The sequence below is a fragment of the Equus quagga genome, chromosome 8 (assembly GCF_021613505.1).
Source record: "Equus quagga isolate Etosha38 chromosome 8, UCLA_HA_Equagga_1.0, whole genome shotgun sequence".
Lineage (NCBI taxonomy): Eukaryota > Metazoa > Chordata > Mammalia > Perissodactyla > Equidae > Equus > Equus quagga.
The window spans coordinates 84,778,335-84,798,431 of record NC_060274.1 but is presented as its reverse complement, the minus strand read 5'-3'; the positions used below and the strand labels follow the sequence as shown (position 1 = coordinate 84,798,431).

The following is a 20,097-nucleotide window of genomic DNA, read 5'->3' as shown; positions in this document are numbered from 1 at the left end:
AAAGTAGCAGAGCCAGGATGCAAAGCTCAATGGCCTGACTGGGGTGCTCTAAATAACTGTGCCACCTCTGAGCCACAGGACATTGGGGGACATAGACAAGGGAATGACGACATTCCTGCAGTTGTCTTATCTCCTCACTCTTGCAATCTCCTTATCTTTTTAGTCTCCGGCTGCCTCCCACGTCTAGCCCAGAGCCCAGCCCCTGGTGGTGGTTAATAATACAGACTCAGGTCACTGACAAGAGATGTGACCCTGAATGGGGTACTTACCCTCTCTAAGACTCAGCTTCCCGCCTGCAGAATGGGGATAATTACATTACAGAACACATAAGTTTGCTGTAAGATTCTCATGTAATAATGCAGAGACAGCGCTTGACACAAGGTTGGCCTCTGTGCGCTCTCAGTGGTAGTGTGATGGGAATGAGAACTATGGATGAGTGCATGCGGGCTTTTTAAACAGTGGGAGTAAAACACCACTCGGTTTCCAGATGCAAGCACTGGTATGGGGAAATACTTTCAACAGTGCTGAAATTCTAAGATCGCAGCTTAAAAAAGTGGGAGAAAAAAAATCAAAACCAACCAACCAACCAACCAGAGTTGCACCGCAGCCTATCTCTCTCTCTTAATTTTTAAGATTGCAGCCTGGGACCACTTGCTTCTTCCAAGATGGGAACTGCTGACCGGGCGTGGCCAAGTCTCCGGGAGCGGGGGGTGGGGCCATACCTTTGGTCTGGGTCACGTGTCGCCGAGAGGAGCGCTCTAAAGCTCGCGGTCTGCAGGGTACTCGTGACTGGCAGGGTCGAGGAGAACGGCCGCCTCCCTTCTCCCCGACTTGGGCGTCGCTGTGGGCACCGGGTCTGCGCGCACTGAGAGGCCGGGCGGGGCGCTGCCTGCGTAAGTGCCCGGGTCGGCTGGGGTCGTGCCGGCGCGGCGGGCGAGTCCCCCCTCATTCCCCGGACGCCGGGAGCGCAGGGCGGGTGGTCTCTGCAGCCCTCTGCACCAAGGAGGAAGAAAGCACCGTGGGGGGAATATTGGGGTCTCGTGGTCTTGGCCGGCTAGGAGTTTCCAGGTTGGGGTCTTGGGGATGCCATCGTCTCTGGGTGCGCGCAGCCCGCGAACACTCCCGACAGCTCCAAGGCGGTCGCACTTGGGCTTTTTCCAGACCAGGAGGCGCCTCCAAGTCCCTCCAGGAGCCCGTCCAGGGCAGTGAGAAGCCGCGGGGTCCTCCCTTACTCTCGGTGCGGGGGATGGGGGCGGACACATGTTCCCTTCCGCCTCCAGCACGTCTCTTTGGGATGTTTTGATTTCGTGGGTGCTGTGGAGGAGTGGACGCGGAAAATGCCTTCGATTTGAGCGTGCCCCACAAATGGAGATTCGGCTTGAGCGAAGGAAGGAAAGCACACCAGAAGGACTGTTGTTCCTGGCTTGTAGGATTAGGAGAAAACCAGGGTCTCCGGACAGGTGGAAGCAGCTCTCTGCCAAGTGGAATCGGTCCTTGCAGGGGAAGTCATAGGAGCCAGGGGGACACGTAGAGACACTGTGTGAAATGGAAACATCCATTACCTTCAGGTCAGCTAGGTGTCATCGAGAAAAATGGGCTTTGGCATATTCGAGTCCCAGCTCTGCCTTTTGCTAGTTGGTGACCTTGAGCAAATTGTTTAAGCTTGCTAAGCCCTCAGTCTCCCCATTTGAAAGACACTTGTCTTTTCCGCTTCCCCTTAAATGTACAACTACTTTTTACTTTTTTTAGTGTGGGATGAGTAAGAACAGAGAGGTAAGGGGAAAAAAAACCCAATGAGAATGTATTTTACTAACTTGAAAAATAACTTTTAAGAAAATTGTTCAAAATGGGAATTGGAACACTTTCGAAAAAGTAGACCGCACTGGCTTGGTTGGCATGCGAAGGTCTGTACAGTTGTCAAGACTCTTTAGCTGATTGTACTTTCTAGACCTCTACCCCAGGTTAATCTAAGTCCAGTGGAAAACTTTTATATTGTAATGCCAGCGATCTTTGCGAGAACTTGTCGTATTCTTCTTTTATAGGAGTCGTTTGCTTTGGAGGGGCATAATTGGTTCCACAATGTATATGATTGGTCCAGCTTATAAACCAAATTACAGTGAGCTTCTACTAGGCTGGTTTTATGGCCTGAGAAATAAATGGGCTTTGACTGACAGGCAGTTCAAATGACTTAGAAGAGTCTTAATTAAGCTAGTCCACTGAGCTGACCAGTTTACCCCTCTCAAAAAAAAAAACCAAAAAAAAACAAGAAGCAAACAGCGTGGCAGTATTTTGTTAATGACTTTGTTTTTGTTTTGGGAAGCATGTGATTTGTCAGAGGAAAAACTGAGTATTGAGTACCGTGGTATGCACCGGACTAAGACGGTGAGAGAGGAGGAGCTTTGTCACTGCCTCAGATAACATCAGTTACCCTTTATTAGCACCCAGATACCCCAGGTAAATAGGTAATGACTATTCTTAATAGGAAGTATAGTTCATTGAAAAGAGCAAGCACAATCTTTTTAGTTTAACATTCCCAGGGGGTTAATAATGTGGCGTTTTCATGGACTGAACCAAGAACATTTACAAGAATCTAATGGGGCACTTTCTCCTAACTAGAAAGGCACCCCTAGAAGAATGGCTCATTCATATCTGCATTGACTTGGAAGAGGGGTAAGCTGGGCAGAAAGCTAAGAACTATCCTTGCCTGGTCAAAACCAGGAATGGAAGTTGAACTTTTATGCTATACGTGTGTTTGCAAGTGCAGAGATTTAAGCAATAATAGACTCAGTTCACAGGACAGTGATCAGGTACTTTCTTCATAAAACCTACACTCCTGAGCATAACTGAACCAAAACCAGAGTGTTGGAAGTTTCTCTCCTTTGGAGATATTGCAGGTGCAGCCTCGAATGTGAAACCGCATGCTTTTCCTTCATTGCTTTAACCCAGAACCCAGGGAGCAAGATGGGGGTGGGGACTGAGGGGGAATGACTCTGCATCCTTAGATCCATTAGCCTGAAAAAGCAAAGTCTTAGCATCTTATCTTTCCAATATCCTTAGGTCTTTTAATCTTCTCTCCATATTCTGATTCTAGTTAGTGGCTATCTTTAAACTGCTAGGGTTGTTTACTGGCCAAAATATTTATTTAGGCATCCTGGGGCTAACCTTCCCTCCTTTCTCATTTGGGACTCCATATCCCATTACTCATCTTTCAAAAAGACCCCTTCACCCTGTATGGTTCTCTGGGGAGGAGGTAACCCACCTCCCAAGAAATTCATTCCCTCATCCATTTATTCATTGAACTAATATTTTTCTCAGTATTTGATTGTGAAAATTTTCAAACATTCAGAAAAGTCAAAAGAATTTTACAGTGTATACTCCCACCTAAATTCCATTATCATTCAACTGGTAGTGATTTGATGCCTACTATTTGCCTGGAGCTATGCATACCTGTAAAGGCAGAAAAGGCAGAGTAAAGTTAGGGAACGAAACAAGGAAGGGTTTAATTTGGCTGGAGCATAGAGTTTGTGAAGGGGTCATGTGACTTTGGTCTGGAAAGTTATGCTAGAGTCACCTAGTGGAAAGCATTGAATTTCATGGCAGGAATTTTATTTCACCCTGGTTGCAGTTGGGAGCCATTGAAGGCGTTTGAGGAGGGGAGTGCCTAGTGCTTTAGAAAGCTCATTCTGGCATCAGTGTTAGCATGAACTGGAGTGGAGAGGACCAGAAGTCTGAGAGATGAGTTAGGAGACTTTTCAAATTTCCTGGGGCCAGTAAAAATTGAACTGTGAACAGAATGGATTGCAGAGAGAGAGAAACGAGGAAGAACAATGGGATTTTGTAAGCAGTTTGACACAAGGACTGTTTTAGAGCCCTGGCATCTGCAAGGATAGTGTGGTGCCATTAAGGATCGGGAAGTGAGAGGAGGAGGAAGTTCAAGGGGGATGGTGATGTTTTGTTTTAAGACTCGGTGGGTTCGAGGGACCAATTAGGTGTCCGTATCGCGGTGCCAGCTGAGAGTGGGGAGCCCAACAGCAAGGTCAAGATAGAACAAACACCTGGACTTGCAATTATGATCAAGGGATGGTTGAATGAGGGTGTATGGAAGGAGAAAAGAAGGACAAGAACTTGAGGGAAATCTGAATATATAGCCTTCTCAGAACAGCAAACAATACAGGTGTTCACTCATCACTTTGTGTCTTAGTGATGGTTCTATCTACGGTGTTATTGTAGCCAAAGGTCTCCTTGATAACTTACAATAGTCACAAACTAAAAAACATATCCATACGTGTGAGTGGAGTCTTTCCTATTCCCGTTACAGGGAGGCATGGCATTGGGGCGGGAAGGAGGGGAATAAGGTGGGAGAGAGGAGGAAAGAAGGAAAGTTAAATATGTTTTTATCTAGGACTTTTTGAATATACAATGCTTTATCCGTGTAAACCATTTCCAAACATCAGGAAACCAGGTAATTTAATGAATTTGTCTCTCTTTTCACAAGGCAGCGCCTACTTAATCTGGGAACCATAACATCCTATCCTGATGGTGGCCATATTTTCCAAACCAAACCTTAAGTGTGACTCATATTCTGGATGCCTGGTCACCAAGCCTTTATCCAAATATTTAGCAACCAAAACTCTACCCTCCCTTTCCATTTGAATACTTTAGTATATGCTCTATGTGCTGAATAAAAAAATATTCAGCTCTGTAAACCCATCTTATTATAATAATTTACCACTGATGAGGCAAGGGAAATTAGATTTATTTAGCATCTGTTCTGTGGCCTGGGACTGTTCTAAGGTTTTGAGTTAGAAAGTGAGGACTAGGACTATCTTTCAGCTCTCTGCAGTACCTGGTGTGGGTTTATTTATGTCTGTGTATCATCTCATGGATCTGTCACAATAACAATGAAGGGTAGTGCGGTTCTACTCAGAAGGCAAGTGCTTTGTCCCACTTGTTTACATATCTAAGGTCACTTTCCCTTTTTCCTTACATTCCCTCCATCCTGAGTCTTCGGAGAGAGGGTGGGATAGGATATGGGATGGACAGCAGGATTGTGTTGACTCTGCAATTGATTGTAATTGACTCAGGTAGGCATAAGGATTGTGCTCTGTTTTCTCCATCCTTTTTTCCTGAAGTTGGAAGTAGCCAGTTGCACAGTGAGCAGTGGATTGGTGTTGGGAGAGAGGTAATCGGCCAGTGAGGACTTGAGTGAGCGCAGTGTTTATTAGTAATGGCTTAGAGAACAGAGTTCCTTGTACCTTATTTCAGCGCTGACCCGGTCTGCCTGGAGTCACTGGATTTTGTACGTCTGTCTTCTTCTCCTTGAAGGCAAGTGCCATCCCTTTTTCATCTTTGACTCCACCAAAAGTTTTAGCAAAGGATCTCACACCTTATTATATGCATAGAATATCTCTAATGAATCAAATTCTATTAAAGGAGAGGAAATCTTTTGCATGGAAAAGAGTGTGGAGGGGCCTCTAGTTTGAAGGGAACTGCGGTTGCTATAGGGAAAGGCCTGGCTGGGGCAAAGCTCCTAGGCTCCCGAGTGGAGCAGCGACAAACGTAGAAAGTTAACTAAAGCTGAAGCCATTCTGAGGCATGTGTGGACCTTAGGATGCACAGTTTATATTTGACATGGGGGAAAGTGGCAGTCTTGGCTAATTCTGAAAATGAGAAATTTTCCTGCCTGGATTTCTTGATGAAGAAGGTTATTAGCAATCAGCAAATCAAGCGGAAATAAAGTTTTTTTCCTCCTCCTCTCGATGTTGGAGAGCGTTTGTAGAATTAACTTTGCTTGGAGGAGAGCAAGTCCCTTGTGCTGTGGCACAGGCGCCTTCTGAACTGCAGACAGCAGCACCTGGTGTGAAACCGAGACAGTTCCCACAGTACACTTCGCCCTGCGCCTGAATGGGGGCGTCTGCAAAGTCTGAGACTTTTGTTTCAGAGTAAACTTACTGGAAGCCACTGATTTAGAATTTGTTGATAGATTTTTTTTTTAATTCTATGCTCAAAAAACATATAATTGAATCAGTCTTGTAGCATAGACCCCAAAATAGGTTTTCAGGTTTTTCAGGTTTCTGAAGTCTTTCTCAGGTTTCCAGCCTTGCAAACACTCCGACAGAAATGTAAGTTCGTGGCACCCAGAACAGGCGTGGAAGTTGTATCATCAAAGCTGTCTGCAGGAGTCATCCCTGGGCCTCAGAGCTTGAGGCAGTTGTATCCCTATCCTTGGTTACTTTTTAGAATCCTAGAAATTCCAAGCTGGGAAGAGATGTTGGCAATAATAAAGTCCATCAAAACTGCATAATTTGCAAATGAAGGAACTGAAGTCCAGAGAAAGAAGTGAGTTGATTTGCCCAAGGATATACCTGCTGAGAAAGTAAAGGCTGGCACTTGAACTTCTGTGCGTGCAGGAATTGTGGCAGAGGCTTTCCTGCTTGTCTCCGAATAATATGGGGCGGGGCCGGCCCCATGGCCGAGTGGTTAAGTTCGTGCGCTCTGCTTCGGCGGCCCAGGGTTTTGCCAGTTCAAATCCTGGGTGCGGACCTGGCACCACTCATCAGGCCATGCTGAGGTGGCATCCCACATGCCACAACTAGAAGAGCCCACAACTAAAATATACAACTATGTACGGGGGAGCTTTGGGGAGAAAAAGGAAAAATAAAATCTTTAAAAAATAAAAATACGGAGAGCCCTCAGCTGCCCTCGATGTTCTGGCTTTATCGTCTCTTCCCTCTATATTTTGTGGTCTCCCTAACTTCTCTGCTGCTCTCAGTACACCTTTCCAATGGGATGTCAAAGCCCATTGATCGAAGGCCACCAGGAATACACTCGTAATGACATGAAGTTGGTTTACTGGCTTACCTGCAGCAAAGGAGGACATACACCCAAGGGATCGGGGACATAGGAAGAGGCCTTTGAAAGGTTTGGACTTGTGCTGAGTGAGTCAAAAGAGGGATCGGGGAGAGAGGACCCATTGGATTGACTGCTGTCAAGTAGCCATTGGCAGTTCAGCAACTATCTCAGCAGTCTTTGTTCAGGAGGCGGGAGGAACAAAGTGGGGTTGGGGACACATTGGTAAGAAACCAGTAACTTATCAGAAGAAAGGATTGTCAGTCATTTTGCAGCTGCAGTGTGGCCTTGGGTGTGTAGAAACGTTGTCAGTGCTCTGTTGGGAATGTCACAATGTGGTTACCAGGGGAGCTGATTTTCAATTTCTCAGGTATCTGGTGGTGTCTCTCTCTCGCTCTCTCTCTCTCTCATACACACACACTAATGCACTAATGCTAGTTAAATTCATGGCAAAGTGGAATAGTGGGAGATGTCAGTTAGTGGTACCACCATCTCCCCAGCCATTTATATCCGACCTGGCTGCCAGATTCTGTTCTATTTCAACATGTAATATTTCATTGCTCACAAGATCCTGCTAATTTGACCTTCTAATTATTTTCAGGTCTGCCCTGTCCACACTCTGACTATTGCCCTGCCCTAATTTAGGCTCCATCGTCTTTTTTCTTTTAAACATTGGCACCTGAGCTAACAACTGTTGCCAATCTTCTTTTTTTTCCTCTGCTTTTTTTTCTCCCCAACTGCCCCCAGCACATAGTTGTATATTTTCAGTTGTGGGTCTTTCTAGTTGTGGCATGTGGGACGCCACCTCAACGTGGCCTGATGAGCAGTGCTATGTCCGCGCCCAGGATCGAAACCAGTGAAACCCTGGGCCGCCGCAGTGGAGAGCACGAACTTAACCACTAGGCCACCAGGCCGGCCCCTGGGCTCCATCATCTTCATTGTGGATTGTGTAAAACCTGTTAACTGGTCTCTCTGCTTTCTCTCTTTTCTGTTTAAATCCATCCTTACCCTGTGACCGTGATAATCTTTTTAAGATATAAAGCCCTCAGTAGTTCCTCGTCACTGGATTCCGAACACATCTCCAGGGCCCCCTACAATCTGCTCTCTGTTGACTTCTCTGGCTCCATCCTGCTCTTTATTCACTTCCTGCTTTATGCTCATATCTTGCCTATGTATTGGTTATCTCTTGCTGTGCAACAAAGTTTGAAAAGATATAAAACCCATGGCTCAAGAAAATAGGAGAGACAACAGCAAGTGAGGAGAGTGGGGAAATCCATTTAACTCGGAGTTAAGATCAGGGTTAGAAATTAGCATGGAGATTTGCAATCGTCCATGCAAGTAATGCTAAGGACCTGGATTAGGACATGGAAGTCAGGTTAGAGACGAGTTGAGTCTGAAAAACATCTAGGAGATTCCATTGGTGATTGATTGGCTGTGGGAAGGCAGCAAGAGGGACACAGGTAAGTCAAGACCAAATCCTGGGTTTCCAGCGTCGGTGCTGGAGGGTATTTCCAACCTAGACAGAAAACAGAGAAGTAGGGATGCGTTTAGGGAAGAAGATAAGTAGGTTAGCTTTTTCATTCTTCTCAGTTACTTTTGATTTTTTGTCAACATAATTCACATATGTAGGTGAAAAATAGGTCATGTTAACAGCTCTCATAATAAAAAGTTTTAGTCCCCCACCCCTCTCCATGCTTCTCTTCTCTCTGCAGTCTCTTCTCCATACTCTTTCACCTATTTCTTCTAGTATTTAATTCCAAATTTCTAACTAATCTGCCTTATCTATTTATTGGTTTTAGAGTTGTACTTTTTATCAATTTGAGGTATTTTCTGTTGACTTCGTAGTAAGCAAGATGAGAAGTTAGGGCTCTTAACATACCTCATGTCCCAACTTTCCTACCCTCCACCCTGTCCAATGGTTACAGAACTCGTTGTTATTCTAAACCCACACCTAACGTTTCCTCTGTTGTAGCATTGCTCACTGGGAGCCAGTTAGTGGACCCTACCTGCAGCGCCTCTCGGCCAGTTTGGTAATTCTTCATCAAGCTAATAATTGCCTCTTTTTGGATTGCTTACTTTTTCATGTCACTATCAGGACTTCTGTCCGAGCCTACTGACAGAACTATAGTATCCTTATGGATATGATTTGTCACAAAGACTCGTGAGGTAGTCAGTTATATGGGTATATATTTGAGAATCTTCCCCATGGATCCCTCTGTCTTTCTGCTCCAATCTCCACTGGTGGCTTTTTAGGCACGGCTGTCATCTTGGGACCTCTCTCCTGCGTTCCCCTGTTTGTGGAATCCCACGTCTTTCTCTTTTTTGGTTACTTCCTTGTTTTGGTGGAACCCATCTGTCAGTAGCTTTCTGAGAAGTGGTATATGAGAATCAATTTTTGTTTTTTTAAAGATTGGCACCTGCATGAACATCTGTTGCCAATCTTTTTTTTCTTCTTCTTCTTTTCCCCAAAGTCCCCCGGTACCTAGTTGTATATTCTAGATGTGAGTGCCTCTGGTTGTGCTACATGGTACGCCGCTGCAGCATGGCCTGATGCGTGCTGTGTGGGTCCACGACGAGGAACTGAACCGGCGAAACCCTGGGCCACTGAAGCGGAGCACGCGAACTTAACCACTCAGCCACGGGGCTGGCCCCTCTCTTTGTTCCTTTTAAAGACAGCTTTCTGCTGTTTGATGAATGCAGTGCCTTCTTTTATCTCCTTAAAGATATGTCTTGGTTTTCAAGAGCTATTCTGTTCCATGCGTTACTATTTTTTCTGAAATTTTTTTTTCTTCAAGTAGTTTCTTTTGGTTTTTCTTGCAAATTAGATGCTTTCCTCCACTGTCCAGTGGTTCTTTGCAATCTGGTTATATGTTAAATGGGAGAAACTAAGTTGCGGGTTGGAAGCTCCATCGTATTGAAGGGATCTGTGAGCAGTTCACCAGCTCCCTGGAACTGATTGATGGGTACAAAAAGTTTCATTGGAGGACCTCACACGTCAGGATGTATGGGCCCTTTCTGTGACAGGATTCAGTCACGCCAGAGAAGAATCCTTCAATCTCCTGCACAGGATGGAGGCATAGAGTGCTTGCTACAAGCTTTGTTGGAGCTGAGTGTTCAAGGGGAGTGTTCAGGGCATGTTCAAGGTCAAGGGGCGCGTTCCGGGGTATGTCGTTGTGTAGACTTTCTCTTAGTTTTCAGGCAGGTGCCTCTTCCCCAACTTTTGCTGTATTTCATATTCCCACTTTCAGAGTTTCTCTGGTTTAATTTTCCAAAGAATAAATTTTCTGTAGAATAAGTCTCTCCCTTTCCCTGTTAGAGTGCACAGAGGGGTCGGAAGCTCTATCTGCTGTAGAGACTTGCACTAATCCCTCTGTTTTCAGCCCCATGCCTCACCTTAGCCATCTGCAGTATCCATTCTTACCATTTTTTGAGCCTTTCTGTGGTTTTGCCATGTGAATCAGCTTGTTTCTCATTTACATTCTGCTTTCATTCTCTGAAGACTATTTGTTCACTTTCTCTCTAAGAACAACAACAACAAAATTTGATCTGCCTTATTTGCTGTTGTTTTCCTATTTTCTTGGGCCATGGGATTTACACCTTTTAAAAATATCTTTACTTTCACTATAGAGGGGTTCCATGAGGGAACAGAGATAAATGTGTTCAATTCACTGTGTTTTGGTGGAAGGATTAGGTTCCACTTTGACAGATTGAGTTTAACATACCCATGGGACATCAGGTGAAAATGTTCAGCGGGCACCTGGATGGATGAGCCTGAAGCTTTGAAGAAGAGCTATTATTGTGAGTGGTGTCAGTAGGAGGTGCTACTTAAAGTGATGAGACCCCCCTGGAGAGAATGTGTGGAGTGAGATGAGCTGTCGACCAAGGTTAGAATCCTGGGAAACCCAATATTTAAGGGAAGGCAGAGAAAGAGGGAACTATGAAGAACATTCTAAAGATCCATGAAAGCACAGATTACAGAAGGCAAGGCAATGATAACTTTAGCAAAGGGTTATTGTCAATGTGACAGAGAAGTCAATTAAGGTAAAGACTGAAACTTTTCTTTTAAATTTGGGAATATGGAGACCGTTAATGATTTTGGCAAGATAGTATGGACGGATGTCAGAATGTAGCAAGTACCAGAGTGAAAATAGGGGTCTTTTTGCTTTTAGAAACTGCTGACAGAAGCAATAATAGAGGGTATTTCCACGACTCAAGAACCAGATGAAAAGTCTGTGGGCTTTTCTGTTGTTTCCCCTTTGGATACCATGTACACTTGATTTAAAAATGTTTAATAAGGGGACTCAGTTCTGCATCCTTTTGTTCTTGCTAAATAGTCTGGTTGTGACTTTGTTGCCCGTTGATTAGCCGTGTGAAGATGCTTTGGCTGGTTTGATTTTAGAAGTCATTTCTCATGATCAACTCTCATACCTTTCCAGATCTGGTGTGGGCAAGTCAGACTGTATGGCACTTCAAATTTTGGATATGTGGGTGGAGCTGATCCTATTAACCATGCCTTTCTCCAACTACATATATGACAAAATGTTTGCAGGATAATAGAAACAGTGGGGTGCAGTGGGAAAAATTCCAGTCCGTTACACTTAGAATAAAACCCAAATTTCATTCTGTTAGAGTCTCTGAGGGAGCCTAAAAACCAGCAAGCTCCTTTGTCTCACCTGAGTTCTGGAGAAATTAAGAAGACAAAAGAGCAAGGCAGGTGGAGAGCAAAATATCACCTTTCTTACTGGGAGAGACTGGGTTGGGTGGAGCTTTCACTTCTGGGCAAATGGACTTCCTACAACTAAAGCCTCCAGTTGAGCAGACTTGCCCAGCCATTCACAGGCCCACACCTGGTGGAAAGAAAAAAGCACCGCTTCCTGTGGGGACAGCAGGAGAGTTGAGCCAAACTTGCCCAGTTTACCCAAACTTATCCATCAGATAAATCTTTCCACCTCTTACTCCCCTCCTCCTCACAGTAAGCAAGAGGATGGCAAGAGGTGAGCTTCACCATTGATAGAAACATCAGAACTGGGAAGAAGCGAGCCCTCAAATGTGTGTTGTCTTTCAACACCCTTCGTGATCTGATACCTGATCCCACTTTGTACCACTCTTCCCAGCACTCAGTGGTCTATAGCCATGCTGACTTCCATCCTCATTGCCTCCTGTTATTGGGCCTTTGCAATCACTATTCTCCAGCCTGGAACTCTCCTCTCCTTAGACATTTACATGGAACCCTCTCCTGTCCTTCAGATCTGTTCAGATATCACATCCTTGGAGGGGCCATCCCTGACCACCTGATCTAAAATAATACCACTCCTCGACCCCATCCTTCTGTAACCCTTTATGCTTCTTTAATTGCCTTACTAGCTCGCATCTCTCTCTCTTCCCCACTAGACAGTAAGCTTCATGAAGGCACACACTTTGTCTCTAGTTCTCTGTGCCTACTTCGGAGTCAGGCACATAGTAGGTGCTGAAGATATACTTGAATGAGTGGGTGCCCCAGTGGGTTTGGAGTCTGTCCCAACTCTGCTACTGACTGGAGTGTCATTACTTGGCAAGTTAATCCATCAACATGGGCCTCTGTTGAAGAGCTGCACTGACTCCTTTCAAGAGTGATGGTGAAGATGGAATGAAACAACATGTAGAAAAGAGCTGAGGAGAGTACTAGAGTAATCTAAGGGAGTATTACATGGCGATTACTCTCAATTACAATAGTATCTATTTTGGAGTCAAGGAGGAATTTCTTGTCACCTGAGGGAGTGATGGTTAAGGTGACGACATTGCAGAATTTCCCAGGATCACCCTCATCTAAAATATTCTCATCCATCGCACCTGATCTTACCCTTGTATTTACCACACTGTGTCCTAACTTTTTATTTGCAAACTTTAGTTGTAGTAGGTAGCAAAAAGGAGGCTGATTCCAAAAATGAATAGGGCTACTTTTACATCAGCAAGAAGAAAGAAGTTCTTACTGGAAGATACTGCTTTTGCCGTGAATCCTCAAGGACTGAGGGCTTCAGCTAACCCAAAAAAGTTATTTTTAAAACTGAAGGAAATACACTAAAAATCCATTAAGAAGCAGTCTCTGGGCATGTGATTTTCTCTTCTTTGCCCTTAAATCACTTGCAGTTTCTGTACTTATAAATCTTACAAATGGTATGTCAAGATAATCCACTTTACCCAGAATTCTGCTTTTGTCAAAATTTGCATGGAGGCAGATTTTATTGTATTATGTCATTTATACAGTGTTGTATGGAAAATACATGGACTTTGGAGTCCTCTGGATCTGGCTTCAAATTCCAGCTTTACTATTTAATGGCTGAGTGGGTAGTTTGAAAAAATTAATCCAAGACTTGAGAAATTATTCAGTCTGGGACTTAGTTTCCCTGTCTGGATGTGTGTTATATAAAGCTCTGGATTTAGGACTTTTCTAAGAATAGTGTCACAGCAAATAAACACATGCTGCCCCTTGGCAAGTGAAAGGCTCTGAGAGGTTCTGTAACAAGGGAGCCCATTTAAGTTTGATTAGCCTTTACAAAATCTGTTAATATCTTGCAGAACAAGTATTCCAGAAATTCCACAAATATGCCCTGTGGGAAATCCTGGCTTACAATAATGCCGTAAATATCTTAAGAAATCAATTTAACTCTACTTTCCCATTTTATTGTTGACCACTCAACATTTTCACTTGGGTGCCTAAATACAACTTAAAATAGAACTCTTGGGGTTTTGTACCTTTACCCCCTCCATCCTGACTCCTCCCACAGTCTTCCCAACCTCCAGTATGGCCCCACTATCCGTATATTAGTTTCCTAGGGCTGCTGTGACAAAGTACCACAAACTGGGGGGGCTTCAAACAACAGGAATTTCTTGTCTCCCAGTTCTGCATGCTAGAAGTCCAAAATCAGCGTGTTGGCAGGGCCATGTCCCCCCTGAAGCCTGTAGGGGAGGGTCCTTCCTTGCCTCTTCTGGCTTCTGGTGTTTGCCAGCAGTCATCAGTGTTTCTCGGGTTTTAGATGCATCACTCCAATCTCTGCCCCCATTGTCACATGGCCATCTTCTCTCTCTGTGCCTCTGTCTTTGCATGGCATTCTCCTCTCTGTGTTTCTCTCTTCTTATAAGTCCACCAGATATATTGTATTAAAGGCCCACCCTCGTCCAGTATGACTTCATTCTAATTAGCTAATTACATCTGCAAAGACACTATTTCCAAATAAGTTCACATTCTGTAGTACTGGGAGTTAGGACTTACACGTATCTTTGGGGGGCACAATTCAACCCGTAACGATCCATGCAGTCACTTTGGGCAAAAAACTTAGGAATCATCCCAGCTTCTTTTCTTTCCCTCAGCCCTTATATCCAGTCTACTGACAAAGACTGGTGGATGTGCCTTCAAAATGTAGCTGACCACTTCTCACCACCTCCGCTGCTACTCCCTGGCCTCAGCCTCTATCATCTCTCCCTGGATTATTCCATCAGCTTCCTAATTGGTATCCTGGTTCCAAGCTTATTCTCCTAAAGTCCACTAGCTAGTTAGCCACCAGAGTGATCATTTCACATTTCACAATTCTGATTAGATTCTGTTGCTCCCTTACTTTAAAGCCTCCCATAGTCTCGAGTTGCAATTAGAGTAAAATGCTAATGCACATGAATACAGGTGAGACTCTACGTGTATTGGCCCTAACTACTTTCCAAACTCATCATGTGCCACTTCCTCCGTTTACTGTGCTCCCATCAACCAACAACAAACAAAGCTTGTTTATACCTCAGGGCCTTTGCACTGACAACACAGAGTTGTGTTTTCTGACCAGCGTTACCCCAAATACTTTTTTTGAGGATATTTGGAGCAGAGAGGGCCTAGGATAAAGGTGTTCCTCCAATATGGTTGAATGAATAAAGATGACAGGGTGTGTTCCATTAAATTTTTAAATATTACAGAACAATAAAAAGCCTTTCCTGATCAAATATTGTTGGTTTAGGAAATACTAGGCTAAAGTTTTTGTGTGCGTGAGGAAGATTGGTCCTGAGCTAACCTCTGTTGCCAATCTTCCTGTTTTTGCTTGAGGAAGATTGTCGCTGAGCTAACATCTGTGGCAGTCTTCCTCTATTTTATATGTGGGATGTGGGATGCTACCACAGCATGGCTTGATGAGTGGTGTGTAGGTCTGCATCCGGGATCCGAACCCATGAACACTGGGCAGCCGAAGCGGAGTGCGCCAACTTAACCACTATGCCACCAGGCACACCCCAGGGATAAAATTTTAACAGATTTATTTAAGAGCTGAAAAGCAGAACTTCTCAGCAACTTAATAATTTAATTCTGCAGGGATAGAGTACGTTGTATTTCCAAACTCAGCTGAATAGGGAGGGACCCAGGCCCACTTAGCACATTTTGGGAGATGCTGGTGCTGGGACTATGGGATGGTCCTTGGAGACTGATTAGGACTGGTCTCAATTCCTTGCTCTACCACTTACTAGCTGTGTGACCTGGGCAAGTAACTTAAATACTCTAAGGATCAGTTTCTCATCTGTGAAATGGGATGATAATAGTACCTACCTGGTAAAGGTTAGGGTTAAAAATATAAAGCAATTAGCACAGTTCCTGTACATAGGGAACATTCAATAATTGGTACCTATTACTTGTATCATTATCATGATGATGTCTTTGATCAGGGGGATGGTCTTTCTATTTCAAAACTTATTAACATTTTGGGACATGTCTATTTTTTACTTTCCACCCCTACTCAGATTTTCCTTCTGGTTGGTGTGAGATTTCAAAGTAAAGCTCCCTACTTTAATGTCAGATAATATTATTTTCTCCTCTTCCTGTTTCTTTTTATTCTCTACCTGCCACGTAACTCGCATTGGTCTCTCTTCCCTGTGAGTCAGAGGATATGGTGGCAGAGATATGGACGACCAATTCATTAGCAAGATCAGACACCACTGTCTGATGCCAGAGGGGTGGCCTGTGGGAAGGAGATAGGCATGGAAGTCTCAGTGCCACTTCAGCAAAAGGTCGCTTGTTACCTTGTGTGTCGTGTACCATGTCTCCTTGGGAAAAGAGCGCTTCAAATATCAATTTTAGAAATTAAAATGATGTCTTAAGGAAAATGAATAGTGAATCCATCAAAATAAAGGTTTTCATTTACCATTTGTTGTTTGCATGGAAATTCTTTAGCAAAATAGCTAGGTTTGGGATTTGGGTTTGTATTTAATTCAGGCTTGCACAATAGCCCTTTATTACAGGATTCCAATGCTTTGGATGTGCTTGCATCGTCTTGAGAGGTGCCTGAATCTTTTCTAAATTGAGGAACCACTTCCTTGAATCTTTCTTTTGTTGCAGATTTCATGGAAATGTCTGTTACCAGTTGGCCTGTTTTTTGTTTGGGGGAATGTTTGTATGATGTTGGGAGCTGCTAAAGCCACTTAAATATGTAAGGAAAATCCAAATAACTATTTTAATTGCAGCTATAACATTAATTACACGAAAGACTTTTATCCTTTGATTGGAATAATCTGTAATGTATGATGGAGAAGTGAGAGGAGAGAAGAGGGGACAGGGCTGCTTGAAACATTCGCTGTTTGTTTCCTGGTCCTCATTCTCAAGAATTTGTGGTTTTGATTCTTTTTTTCACCAGCAGAAGCCAGTGGCCTTTTCAAGTTTCTGTTCTCAAGGGCTTGCATATCTAGGCAGGTTATTGTTGCTTCCACACAGATGACAATTTAGCAGGAGTTTCCCTTTTTGTTGCTTCTGCTGGTCATTTCAGTCGGAATTGGCTATGAGGTGATGGAAAGTAGTTTCTAGATTACTTTTCAAATAAGGAACATGAGACAACACACGCAAATAAATGTTTCACAATTGGCTCTCTGGGAGAAAGAAGCCCTGATTTGTGGTGTTTGCTGATTTCTGTGGTGTGAATACTTCTCCATGGCCGTTGTCAAGCTACCAGCAAGCTGTTAGTGAACACAGAGTTGGAAAGAAATGAGCAGTAGCAAACCATTATATAATCGGCCCACCAGACAAATACAAAAAATGTGACTCCACAGCATAGATAATGGTAAAATAATTAGGAAGTGATGAATTTTGAGTACTTATTACTGATTTTTTAAAATATAACATTTAATAGTCGGTTTTTACAGTTTAATTTTTAACCATGTTCATATTGAATAACCGGCTTTTAAAGTTCCTGGAAATCTAACTATTGGTTTTAATACATCAACTGGGACCCAGAGAAGTCACTGCCTTGCCCGGGGTCCATTGAATGAGTCATGGCAGAACCAGGATTAGTATGAACTGTTTCTAAAAATCAAATTTGTCTAGAAAGTTTTCCTTGTTAATGTTTCTGTTTATTCATTGGTTTATTAATTATTTTTTTTACTGCATCCTCTAATGATCTATGAAAGAGGCTTAGGACAATTACAGGATGTTATTATCTTTTGAGAAAATAAGAGTCAGAATATCCGAATATAATTGTAACCAAAGTTGGAAGAGTGGAACACAGATTAGATTTACAGCCATGGCTAAATCCTGGCTTTGCATCCTAGCCTACTGCAAGCAGTGGTGTAAGCTTGAGCACGTCACTTACTTGATTCTCCGGCTTCAGTTTTCTAGTCTGTAGATGATGCAGTTGGGGCACATGAATGTCTGATACCTTATATAGATCTAAAATATCATGATTCCTTATTTAGATCCATCACTTCAACAAATATTTACTTAGTACCAATCATAGGTACATTTGTTGTGGATTTTATCCACACAGAACTAAATGCAAATATAATAATTATTATTATTATAACAGCATCTCATATTTATGCAGAGCTTTGTAATTTACCAAAGAGAAAATTTACTTTGAGTCTCTGAGGTTCTGTGGCTTTAGGAGATCAAGACACATTGTGACAGAATGTTAGAGAAAGAAGACCCAGTTCCAAAAGAACAAACAGAATGCTTATTCCTAGGAAACGCAAGAGGTCATGACCAGGTAGTAATAAGGAATAAGGAACAAGCATTTTCTTGCTGTGTCTCTCAGTTGCTTCACTTTGTCTTAGAAAAAGCAAAACTAAAAACTATTTTCTTCTGATTATAAGACTAATCTAGAAAATTTGGAAAATCTTAAGAAGTATTAAATAAAGAGAAAATGCCATGTGTTTGATTTCATAGCCTGCTTTTCTTTACCTAACATTTTATTATATTTTCCAAAACATTCTCGGTAGTCATTTTAATTGCCATATATAATTTCATCTTTTTGGTTTACAGTAGCTTAATTGTTTAAATTGTTGAAAGTTTTTACTATTCTAAAGACCACTGTGATAAATAGCTTTGTTTATTACAAGAATTGTGCATCGGTCACATGGTTTCCAACTGTAATATTTAAGGTTTAGTAAGACAATTTTAGCAAATCATATACTTTTGACCTTTAGCTTATTTGATTCTGCCAATATTGCTTTGTATTCACCAAGGTTTTATTCTGTTCCTAAACATTTGTTAAGAGGAAAAGTTTGCCTGAATCCTTCAACATGAGATATTTGCACTGGAAATAGCACCAGTGTTTTCATATCATTTCAAGTAGACATATGATAAAGTGTATGATTAATAATTTTTTTTCACTTTCTGCGGGCAATAGCTTCTAGTACAGGATTTATTAGTTTAGAAAGTACTCAATAAACGTTCAATAAATAAAAAAAATTCAGGCTAATTTAGGATAAGCAAAAACATTTGAGAAGGTTCTTAAAGAAAAAAAACAATACTGCTCCATTCATGATAATAGCTTTCCTTTTCATTAGGAGAAGTGACAGCCAGGCACAGCTCAGGAATTCTGACTGTTAAATGAGAACTGTGAAATGAAGTATGCTGTTGCTTTAATTTACCTACATAGGAAACCATGACTCTAATAGTTATTTCATTAAATGTTAATGAGGCTACTAAATTGACCCAACTCTTACTTTTATTATTAGATTTATGACCATTAAAACAAGACCAGTTTTACCTCTTTCTTTCTTTAACATCTTTGAGTCAACATCTGCTTACAAGGGAGTGCTGTAACTACCCTGGTTATTTAAATATTAATGACTTCCATTAAAGGGGGCTGGAGGTTTGCAGCAGGAAGACTGGAAATTAGATGGCATGATTAGTTTCTTGTTTCTGCCCCCAGGAAAAAGTCTTTTACTAGCAGAGAATCTTCCAGTATGTTTTTAATACTACAGAATTTTCTCCCCCCCGCCCCCGAACCAACTAGAGAGTAAGATTGTCGATTTCAAGCATTTCTTGAAAGTATCTATGTTATTAAAACATCAGTGTAACAAGTTCACATCATTAAAAAGATGCATTTTATCAGTGCCATAGCGGTCCTTACCGTTGGGCTTCTTGGGAACCTAATTTCCATTTCTAAATTTATCTTATTCTTTATTATAGTCAATAATAGGCAAAAGCATTTTTTAGCTACATACTATATTAAGTTGGGCTTGTTTACATTACGTATAGGGAATTCTATTAAGTTAGCCATGAAAGGCTTGACAGGGATTATATATTTAAATTATAAACTTTTAATTTATGGGGGAAATATGGCTGAAAAGCTTTTTAAATTTGCTACAAGCAATATTTTCATATTATGCCAAATTGAGTTGTGATAAACACATGGTTAATAGATCTTTACACATTTTCTGTTTTTAAGATTTTTTTTTTCAAGATTGGCACCTGAGCTAACACCTGTTGCCAGTCTTCTTCTTTCCTTCCTTACCCCAAAGCCCCCCAGTACATAGTTGTATATTCTAGCTGTTGGTCCTTCTAGTGGTGCTATGTGGGATACCACCTCAGTGTGGCCTGATGAACGATGCTAGGTCGGCGCCCAGGATCCTGTGAGACCCTGAGCCACCGAAGCACAGCATGTGAACCTAATCACTCCCCAATGGGGCGGACCTTAGGATGTTTTAATGGCTTCGTATTTTAAAGCACTGAACAATCAAAAGCAGGCATTATATTTGCATAATTGTATATTTCTTTTTGTATCCAGAAATCTGAGTGAGCGGAGTATTTATTCGCTTCATGTCTTTTAGTTAGACTTTAGAGCTAAGAACTTGGATCATGCTTAAAAAGCAATAGTGTGGAGTAATGGAACAGCATTGATAATTGATGATACTTACCAGGGTCAGGATTAAGGTGAGGCACCTGCTTTGGGTGTAAAGTTTGAGTGCCAAATAACTCAGTAATCAAGATAAATATACAACTTCAATGCAATATTTGAAAAAAAATCAAAA

At 42.4% G+C, this 20,097-nt stretch overlaps 1 protein-coding gene across 1 annotated transcript in view; it reads left to right on the top strand.

The window, feature by feature from the left end:
* Nucleotides 1–758: 758 nt before the first annotated feature.
* CPVL (carboxypeptidase vitellogenic like) overlaps nt 759–20,097 on the top strand; it is a 136,355-nt gene continuing 117,016 nt past the window's right edge. Inside the window, exon 1 of the mRNA XM_046668830.1 lies at nt 759–893. The gene's annotated coding sequence lies outside the window, so the exon portion shown is untranslated. The remainder of the gene's footprint in view (nt 894–20,097) is intronic.